This window comes from Nycticebus coucang, chromosome 13 (genome assembly GCF_027406575.1).
Source record: "Nycticebus coucang isolate mNycCou1 chromosome 13, mNycCou1.pri, whole genome shotgun sequence".
Classification (NCBI taxonomy): domain Eukaryota; kingdom Metazoa; phylum Chordata; class Mammalia; order Primates; family Lorisidae; genus Nycticebus; species Nycticebus coucang.
Genome location: NC_069792.1, coordinates 47,258,892 through 47,269,506, shown reverse-complemented (window position 1 = coordinate 47,269,506; position 10,615 = coordinate 47,258,892). Strand labels below are relative to the sequence as shown.

Here is a 10,615-nt window from a genome sequence, read left to right as displayed (position 1 = left end):
TATTGCGGCTCAATTTACAATCGCCAAAATGTGGAAACAGCCTAAATGCCCACCAACCCAGGAATGGATTAACAAGCTGTGGTATATGTACACCATGGAATACTATTCAGCCATTAAAAAAAATGGAGACTTTACATCCTTCGTATTAACCTGGATGGAAGTGGAAGACATTATTCTTAGTAAAGCATCACAAGAATGGAGAAGCATGAATCCTATGTACTCAATTTTGATATGAGGACAATTAATGACAATTAAGGTTATGGGGGGGAGGAAAAGCAGAAAGAGGGACGGAAGGAGGGGGGTGGGGCCTTGCTGTGTGTCACACTTTATGGGGGCAAGACATGATTGCAAGAGGGACTTTACCTAACAATTGCAATCAGTGTAACCTGGCTTATTGTACCCTCAATGAATCCCCAACAATAAAAAAAAAAAAAAATGAGATGCCAAAGTCAGATGTCAACGAAGAGTACTATACAGAGAACATGGAGAGAGAGATTTCTAACTCATGCTGGAGAAAGCCACATCTACCACTGACATGCTGCTCAAACTGGCCAGGACTGCACCATACTACAAAAGGAATCTGCCGCACATTTCTCCTTCTGGGTAAAAGGAGAGTGCAGGAGAGGAGAGCAGTGTCCATACAGACATGAGAAGCCTACAGATCCACATGACCCCCTTGCTGATCAGAATATTGAAGACCGAAATTATGGGATCAATGACCCTGTAGCTGATAAGCTTCTAAAGTGGGCTTCAACCATGCCTCGTCTGGACCCACCAGAGGTTAAAAGTATCACCACACTATACCTTGGTGGCCTGGGTGATACCATTACTGAGACAGATGTAAGAAGTCATTTTTACAAGTTTGGAGAGATCCGGACAATCACTGTTGTACAGAGACGTCATTGTGCTTTCATCCAGTTTGCCACAAGGCAGGCTGCAGAAGTGACAGCTGAAAAGTTCTTTAATAACTTGATTGTCAATGACCACAGACTCACTGTGAAATGTGGAAGATCCCAATCAGCAGCTAGAGGAAAAGAAAAGAAGGAGGGAACCACAAACTCTGGGATCAAGCAAGAGCCTGTTCCAGGATTGCCAGGAGCTCTTCCTCCTCCTCCTGCAGCAGCAGAAGCCTCTGTCAACTACTTTAACTTACCCCCAAGTGGCCCTCCAGCTGTGGTGAACACTGCCCCCCCCCCAGGTTTTGGACCACACATGTTCCACCCAATGAGACCAACCCCTCCTTTCATGAGGGCTCCAGGATCAATCCACTATCCTTCTCAGGACCCTCAGAGGATGGGAGCTCATGCAGGAAACACAGCAGCCCCTAGCACATTATCACCACTGTGAAGCTCTATAGAAGAAAGGACACTTAAAAATCTCAGTAAATTGAATTATGTTCGTGGCCACCACAGCGCTGCCTGTAGCTCACGGAGCTCCAGCCAAAGAAGAAGGGGGTTAAGTAAGGAGGTCTTTTTACCATGTCTGGTACAAAGCAGACTGTGGCAAACACACCTGTGTAAAGCACCCAGGAAGCAACTGGCTACAAAAGCCGTTTGCAAGAGTGCGCCCTCTACTGGAGGGCTGAAAAACCTCATCGCTACAGGCCTGGTACCATGGCACTCCCTGAAATCAGATGTTATCAGAAGTCCACTGAACTTCTGATTTGCAAACTTCCTTTCCAGTGTCTGGTGTGAGAAATTGCTCAGGACTTCAAGACATATCTGCACTTCCAGAGCACAGGTATTGGTGTTTTGCAGGAGGCAGGTGAGGCCTTTTTGAAGACACCAACCTGTGTGCTATCTATGCCAAACGTATAACAATTATGCCAAAAGACATTCAGCTAGCATGCTGCATATGTGGAGAAAGTGCTTAAGAGTCCATTATGATGGGAAAACATTTCATTATTAAAAAAAACATATTCTATTCCTGTTACTGGTAGTTCTGAACATTAGAATTTTTTTTTCCCCCATGGTGTCAAAAGAGACTTAAGTGTATGATTGCAACCAGAAAGATAGGGGACAGAAATCAGGTATTGGCAGTTTTTCCATTTTCATTTGCGTGTGAATTTTTGATATAAATGTGGGGATGTGCAGCATTAATATGAGTCAAAATATTTCAGCAGTTCAACTTTATAACAATTATAAATAAACCTGTTAAGTTTTTCTGGACAATGCCAGCATTAGGATTTTTTAAAAACAAGTAATTTCTTATTGGTGGCAACTAAAAAAAAAAAATAAGAAAGAAAGAAAGATGAAACCAGAATGAAATTAGCCTGTCAGTGAAGATGATGAAAAACAAACAGTAAAGAAAGCCACAATACAGAGAGTCAACAAAGCCAAATGATCTTTATTTGAAAAAATTAATAAAATTGATGAACCTTTGGTCAGACTGATATAGAAACAAAGAAAGGGCTCGGCGCCTGTAGCTCAGGGGCTAGGGCGCCAGCCACATACACCTAAGGTGGTGTGTTTGAACTCAGCCCGGGCCTGCCGAACAACAATGACAACTACAGTCAAAAAATAGCTGGGCGTTGTGGGGCAGGCACCTGTAGTCCCAGCTACTTGGAAGGCTGAGGCAAGAGAATCACTTAAGCCCAAGAGTTGGAGGTTGCTGTGAGCTGTGACATCATAGCACTCTACCCAGGGCAATAGCTTGAGACTTTGTCTCAATTAAAAAAAAAAAAGAGTGAGAAAGAAAAAGAAACAAAGAGCAAAGTAAATAGTGAAGAATAGTAGAGATGAATCAATATAGATGTGAAAAGATGAAAAAGACAACTAAGTTATTATGAATAACTTAACATCTATAAATGTGAAAACTTAGGGGAAATGGTCAAATTCCTGAAAAATGTAAATTACAAAATAGACTAAAGAGGAAGTAGAATACACAAATAGTCTTATCATCATTAAAGCAACAAGAATAAACAAACCAATAAAAAAAACTGCAGAAAAATTTGACACTATTGATTATCAAGTTCTGTTCAGACATTTTTATTTACCATTTATCAATTTACAAATGTGACCATTTATTTCTCCTTTTGAAAACCATTTGTTAAGATATGACTGACATATAAAAATCTGTATGTATTTAATGTATACAATGAATTTGAGGATACGTGTACACTCATGAAACCAACCCAACCATCGAGGCCGTAAACATACACGTCAGCCCAAAGATTCCTCTCACACCAATTATTATTTGCATAGGAACTTTTCACATGAAAGCTGTAGAAATTTTAATCATATTATACAGTACTGTTGGCTAGATAGTGATGATGGTCCACAATAGATCTCCAGAACTTGTTTATCTTGCCCCAGCCCCAAACCACCCTTCTACTTTCTGCTTCTGTGAGTTTGACTGCGTTAAATTTCACATATAAGTGAGATCTTACTTGTCTTTCTGTATTTAGTTTATTTCATTATGCAGCGTGTTTGGTTCACGTGTGTTGTCATAAACTTCAGGATTCCTTATTTTTTAAGGCTGAATAATATTTCATTGTTTATTCCACTTTTTTAAAATGCATCTGTCAATGGACATTTCTGTTGTTTCCAAATCTTGGTGATTGTGAATAATGCTGCAGTGATATTGGTGTGCAGGCATCTCTTATAAAGCCTAATTTCAATTCCTTTGGATAAATAATCAGAAGTGGAAATTCTGGATCCTATGGCAGTTCTATTTTTGTTGTTGTTGTTGTTTTTTGTTTTGTGAAGGATCAACAAGGATGTGCATCATATGTGGGTAGTACGGCTTGGGAGTGTGGGGTCCAGTGGACCTCCTGGAGCTTTTTTGCTTTCCCTCTTGGGTGTGGTGTGTGTATGGGGCTCTGGTCTCAGAGAATCCCAGATTTGTTGGGAGTGAGCCAGCGTGGCCTCTGCCTAGTGCCATGATCAAGGGAGGGGGCTGTGGTGGGGCTGGCGAGGTCGGCCCTGGCCTTGTGTGGTGAAGTCTGTGTTGCTGCGCAGAGGATGGTAGAAGGCCTGTGCAGAGGGTGGTGGCAGCTGTGTGAAGAATGGTTCAGGAGCCTTGAGCAGATCTCCGGGATCATTATGGTTGCCCTTGGGTTGAGCATATCAGAAGCTCCTGACTCTGTGGCCACATATGTGGTAATCTTGAGTGTAGCCTCTGATGTGAGTGAAGGGCAGCCTTCACAAAGTGGGTGGCTATGCAATGGTGGCACAATCTGCATGTTTACAGAGTAATGTTAGCCCTCCCCACATGTGTCTCTTCTGGCTAAGATCTGGGGTGCGTTTTCCAGAAAGTTTGGGTCAATCACATAGGTGCACAGTATATTTTGCTCAATAACATGGGTGCACAGTATACATGTCAAAATATGGTAAATTCTTGAGGGAGAATGTTAGTATTAATTCCCAGCAAAGCATGGCTCATGATTCCCTTCCTGATTCCCTTCCTTTGTGAACCAGTAAAGGCAAACCAGAGCACCTGCCCATGGACAGCAACTCCTGTGTCCAAAGACCTTTGAGGATGACAAAGACGAAATACATCCAGCTCTCCTGATATCTCCTGTCTCTGCAGGTTGAGTCCCTGCCCTTTGTGGTACTTGTCCCATGTGCCTGTTCCTCACCATCTATGTTCTTCAAGCTCAGATACTTTCACAGCTGAGGAATCCCCAGTAATTAACCATTTTTAACCTCTCTCCATGTGTCATACCCTGCCCAATCTCAGTGCTTAACCCTCACTCAGGACCAGTCTCAGGCCCAATTTCAATCCCCACTCCCAATCTATCACCTGGTTCCCAATCCCAGATTAGGGTCTGGGGAGTGTGTTTTCATAAACCCCAGAATGAGGCAAAGTGTGTTATGTCATCTGATTTACAGAAAGAACAGGAAATGTGATCAAGAAATCACAGGAATATTTTGTCCTCTAGTTCCCAACGTCCATCCTTCTGGAGATTTTTTTCTCAGCACTGTGCTTCTGAAAATAATAGGGCTTCATCTTCAGCAACAAAATTGTGGATTCACGGCATTGCCTGTGGCTCAAAGGAGTAGGGCACCAGCCCCATATGCTGGAGGTGGTGGGTTCAAACCCAGCCCCAGCCAGAAACTGCAAAAAAAAAAAAAAAAAAGAAAGAAAGAAAAGAAAATTGTGGATTCAGCCAAACTGGAATTCAGTCAAACTGCAATTCAGCCAAACTGATTCAGCCAAGCAGAGAGCTGCTCTGAAATGCTGCTACTTAACAAAAATATTCGGGAGGATGAGGAACATAGCCTGAGGAATGGTCCAAAAGTTCATCTGTTCAACGATCCAGATAGGTCTTCAGATAAGGGTCTGAGTCTAACTCTCTGAAAGAGCTACAAAAGCAGGAAACAATCCAAAGCCCTCAAGAGTGAGCTGAAAACAATTGGAACATGTGGGAAACACAAATGCTGAAGATAGCATCTCCAAGACCCAAGAAGAAGCTCTAAATCTTGTCATGAAAAACAGTTTGGAACAACAAATTAAGTTTCCAGCTTTGATCATCCCCTTGTGCCTCCTCACATGTGGGCAAAGAGAGGAAAGGGAACTCTACTACAATCTCTCATTTACACCAAGCATGAGCAAACAGAGAATATACAGACAATTAAGAATGGCAGGCAGATTCTTCTGTGCCCCCCTCATGTAAGCATATACAGGATGTGTGAGAATATGCTTAGGAGAACATTTTCCCCATCCCCTTCTCTGAAGGCAGGGCCTCCTCCTGAACATCACATTAGAAGCAAATGTTTGGCAGTGGATTTCTAAATACAGAATAAAACAGAAGGGTAAAGAAGATTCTCTTGAAAAGGGCAGCCACCAACTGTGTTAGAAGCATCTCCCCCTACCCCCACCATGCTCCACAGGGAGCCTGTGTCCCATTGCTCCATCCACGAATCCCTGCAGGTTTCAAGTTGGCTAGTTATCCCTAAAAGAAAAACCAACATATTATTCTCAATAAATGTTCTCTTAAGCCCTATGTCTTTTCTCTGTGCTGTCTGGGGGCAGAAGTTTTGGAAAACCTAGAGTGTGTTCTTAGTCAAGAAAGGAAGGAGTTAGTTCATTTCTTCACATTGCTTATTTGGCCTCCAAAAGTTGACCAGTGCTCTGGAGCTATTGTCAAGGAATGGATATTATGTACCCCATATCCCCTTCAACGCCTTAGAAAGTTTGAGAAGATGGGCTGTTTCCCATTTCTTTGCCTTCATGAAATTCTACTGTAGCCCACACCTTCTCCCTCTTGTCTGTTTTATATCCTTTGGAGCAGGACAGGTCTTCTGTATCTGTGGAGCAGGCCAAACATAGGTATATATTTCAGAAAATGGTGGTTTAGACGTGTCCATCAAACACACATGTCCATGTGTTTAGCAGCATTTAGGTGATCCACTGGAGAATTATAGAGGTAGGAGCAATGGTAAAGAAAGATAAGAGACAGAGGCCACACTCAAGATTACCACACATGTGGCCACTGGGACAGAAGCTTCTCAGATTCTCAACACAAAGGCAGCCAAGATGGTCCCAGAGATCTGCCCATGGCTCAGGAACCCATCTTTGGCTCCCACCCCACTAGCCAGGGCCTGCCTCACCAGCCCCACCACAACCCCCTCCCTTGGTCATGGCACTAGGTGGAGGCCACACTGGCTCACCCCCACCAAAGATTCTCCTGGACCTGAGCTCCATACACCCAGAAGGCCAAAAAGGGAAAGCACAACAGCTCCAGAAGGTCCACTGGGCTCCACACTCCCATGCCATACTACGCACATATGTTGTGCATTCTTGTTTATCCCTCAAAAATTTGGGCAAAACGGTACACATTAAACACGGCAAATTTGGAAGTTGAGAGTCTGGCCTAAGTTGCCTTGGTAAAGGTCCTGTTTTCTTTTCATTTCCCTTCCACATCATGAAATCACTCCAGCTTGTCTCTCCAAGAGTGCCATAAAATCAGAGTTGGGCAGGGAGAGTTAACCAGATGTTAAAATATTGGCTGCAGGGTCTCCCAAAAATGAAGTCTCAGAAGGTGAAGGAGAAGAAACTCAGAAGCCACAGGAGATCTGACACTGATAGGCTTGGAAGATCAGTGCCTGTGATTGCTCACCATCTGGAGAGAAGATCTCCAAAATAAGCTTCAGTGGATGGAAACAGATTTAGTTGAGTCACAACTGAAGTGCCATCTGGTGGCCGGCAGGTGGTGCCTGATGATGAACATGGGAATCAGTGGGGCCACTGCAAAGGAAAAAGTTGATAAGAGGTTGACATCTCAGGAAAGGCAGGGATCAAATAAATTTTCAGTGTCCATAGAGAAAGTTCTCCTCTGATCAGAGAACAACATGTGCTCCCTGAGTGTGGCATATTGGGAGAAGAGGAAAGGCAAGTGGCTGAGGTGCAGAATGTCCACTGGGAATGTGGGATCCAACAGAGGAAGAGGCTCTGGGAGCAGAGAGTGACTGAGTGGTGAGGGTGAAGTTAAGTCACATAAGGGGGTCCTCAGACCAGGAGAGAAATAGGAGGGCAGAGGTGAAGAAGGTTTGGGCAGAGGGACTGGTGTTAATTCTCCTTGAGGGATGACTAAGAGTGCAGAGGACAAGTTGGGCGAAGATGTTCACCACTTTCCGTGTTTTCTCATGGAAAACATGGGAGTGAAGAGGCCTGCAAAAGGAAGAAGATGTTCAGGAACTGCCAGGGCACCAGTAGATTGTTACATGGCATGTCTCACAGGGGGTCTGGACACACAGTTGATGAATGTGGACAATATCATGATGCTGGCCTGGGGTCTTCAGAAGACAGGAGGCACAAAGCTGTGGCCAGGACCAGGAAAAGGAAAGAGGGGCCTATTCGCCTAGCAGGGTGGGGTCACTGAAGCCTGCTCCCCACACCTTGACCCACCCATGACTTCACAATACTCTCTGTGGCCTCCTCTCATCCCCAATCCCATGCCTACCCTCTCACATGACCTTGGCAGGACACACTGAATTCCTGAAATGTATAGAGCATGCTTTCCAAAGGGTCCAGGAAAGACACAGAATGATTCATCACCTTTTCAGAATAGAATTCAGCTTCATTCGCTCTTCTCCTTCTCTTTAGATAATTCTCCAAACAAGGAAAACATGGAGAGCAGATGATATGTAAAGAAGATAGGAGCACAGGGATCATACTGGAGTCCCTTTAGGGGAGACCTCTGATGGCTCATAATCAGCTGACAAGGTCAAATGGTCATGAGTATTATTAACAAGGTTCAATTTATATGGTTTCATTTATCCAGTACATTACCCCACCTGCTGCTCAAAACCACCATGTGATGCTCAGACATCAGTGGTTACTTCAAAGAGGAAGCTGAGCACCTATGAAGTCAAAGTACTGATACAGTCAGGAGACAGAAGTGCTGACTCCAAAGCAACCTGGAGTCTCTCCTGGACATCTAACATGGCCACCTACTGGGGAATATGCAGTGCCCAGTCAGTCGCTGCTTCCTGCCCAGACATGGGCAGACCCTGTCTCATTGCTTAATAGGGTCTCATTGATGAAAATCTTCCTATTACCCTTCCTCAGAGGGCTCTCTTTTCCCAGAGAGACTGTATCTAACAACTGACATCCTCTGAGAGCATGGACCTGGGGCCTCACAGAATTAACAGGAAGACTCACCATTGAAGAACGTGGTCAAATACACACAACCTTACCTTTCAATGATCTACCTTCCTTTCCCCAGTTGGCCCTGCCCTGATGCTGCTGAGAACAAAATAAAAAGAATGAGAGGCTGAGACCCGCCTCTCTCACACCTCTTTGTTGAGATGCTCAGACATTCATTATCCAACAATCACGTGCCTCCCCATTTTAACAAATAGAAAGGTGTTCCTCTTATCTATTTTTAAAAGTAATAGAATATTTCTCATTTTCCTTCTTTGAAAAACTCAAGGTAGGATTTTGTTGTGGAATCTCGACTTAGTGTTCTCAGAAGTCCTCTGCTAAAGGACGATACAGAATCATAAAGCAACAGTCACATCTGCTCCCTCAGAGGACCCTGTATTCTGAGGACAAAGCTTGCATGGTCTGGACATTGCTCTCCTCATCAGCTCAACATGAAGGGTTGGTTGAGTGATACCTAATATGGGATAGCAACAATCAAGTGTCACTTTCTCAATATGCCAATTCAGAATCAGAAGTCATGAGTTTGGAGATTTATCCTAGAAGCCCCCCCGACACTCTGATAGGCAGCCTGTGAGCCTACCATGGAAGCTTCATCTTCCTGAACCCCTAGCCCTTCCCAATCTCTCTCCCTGGAGGAGTGATGCTCTATCACTCTCCAAGCCCATCAGCCTCATTTAGAAATGTGTGAATAGGAATGGGAATCAGCAACAGGGATTCTCTCTTGGATGTTCCTTACCTTTTGGATGTCCCTTACCTTTTGGACGTCTTAGTTTTTCCAGAAGGTTGGTGAAAATGCTTTCAACACAAGGTAGCAGAGATAAAAAAAAAGGAACAACCCAAACCACTCAGAAAGGAGAGGTAAGGTTGATATTCCTGAAAGCTGAGGCAGAGCTCAGCCAGGGCTCAGTATGGTCGTTCAGAAATCAGAGTCTTCTGGACTGTCTGTACAGGGGGGCTGCCTGAAGCAACTGAGTCCTGAGTGTTCCTGTGCTTGGCTGTAGCCCCGGGGCTGCATCACACAGCACAGGAGAGTCACAAAGGGGTTCTGTGGGGGAACTGGGGACAACGGGACAAAGGCAGCCTCAGCCCCCCTTCAGCCACCCCAGCAGACCCCTCTGCCCCTACTCGGACCTCTGGGTCCCTCTGCCCTCACCTCCATCCCATCTTACAGCTTTACCCTTTCTTCATACCATATGTTTGCCTCAGTAGAAATGTTCCATTTGTTTTATCTGTAACCCAGCTACTACCTGAGTAACTCTTTGCTTTGTGGAACCTTTGAGTTGGACCCTGGAAGTCTGAAACAGCACCAGCTACATACACCATAGGTGAGGAGTTTGAGCCTACTCCAGGCCTGCCAAGCAACAATGACAACTACAACCAAGAAATAGCTGGGCATTGTGGTGGACACCTGTAGTCCCAGCTTCCTGGGAGTCTAGGGCATGAGATTCACTTAAGCCCAAGAGTTTGAGGTTGCTGTGAGCTGTGATGACATGGCACTCTATGGAGGGTGACATAGTGAGACTCTGTCCCACCCACATAAAAAAAAAAATAAATTCCCTCTTTTACTTCAATCTTCAGTCATTTTATTGATAATAAATTTTTTTCTAATCCTATCTAAAGAACAGATAGTCCTACCCCTCTATGTAAATTTCATAACAGGTCTGTGAATCCCCGAAGCCAGGTCACAGTGTGATAAACTGTTGACTCCTTCACCCCAGGTTGGCAAGGTAGGACCTAGAATTGTCAAAGCCTTTGGGAAAAGTCTGGTCTTGAGCAGCTTTACCTGAGTCTTCTATGGGCAATGTGAATGTGACCTTTCCTAATTGCTTTGGCACACACAGAAAGCTTGAGAAGATGTGTTTTATATAATCACCACGCAAATGCCCAAATTTCAACTAGTATGCCAGACTTTATTCAGGCTCTTCATGTCAGGTGTATATAAAACCAATATACATCCACATTTTTTTATTCCTTCTTTGTAAACTCTTTATCACATGATAGCTGT

The 10,615-nt window shown here is 44.2% G+C and overlaps 1 pseudogene; it reads left to right on the top strand.

The window, feature by feature from the left end:
- The first annotated feature begins 434 nt into the window (after positions 1 to 434).
- On the top strand, positions 435 to 1,347 carry LOC128563369 (pre-mRNA-splicing factor RBM22-like; annotated as a pseudogene).
- Positions 1,348 to 10,615: the final 9,268 nt, after the last annotated feature.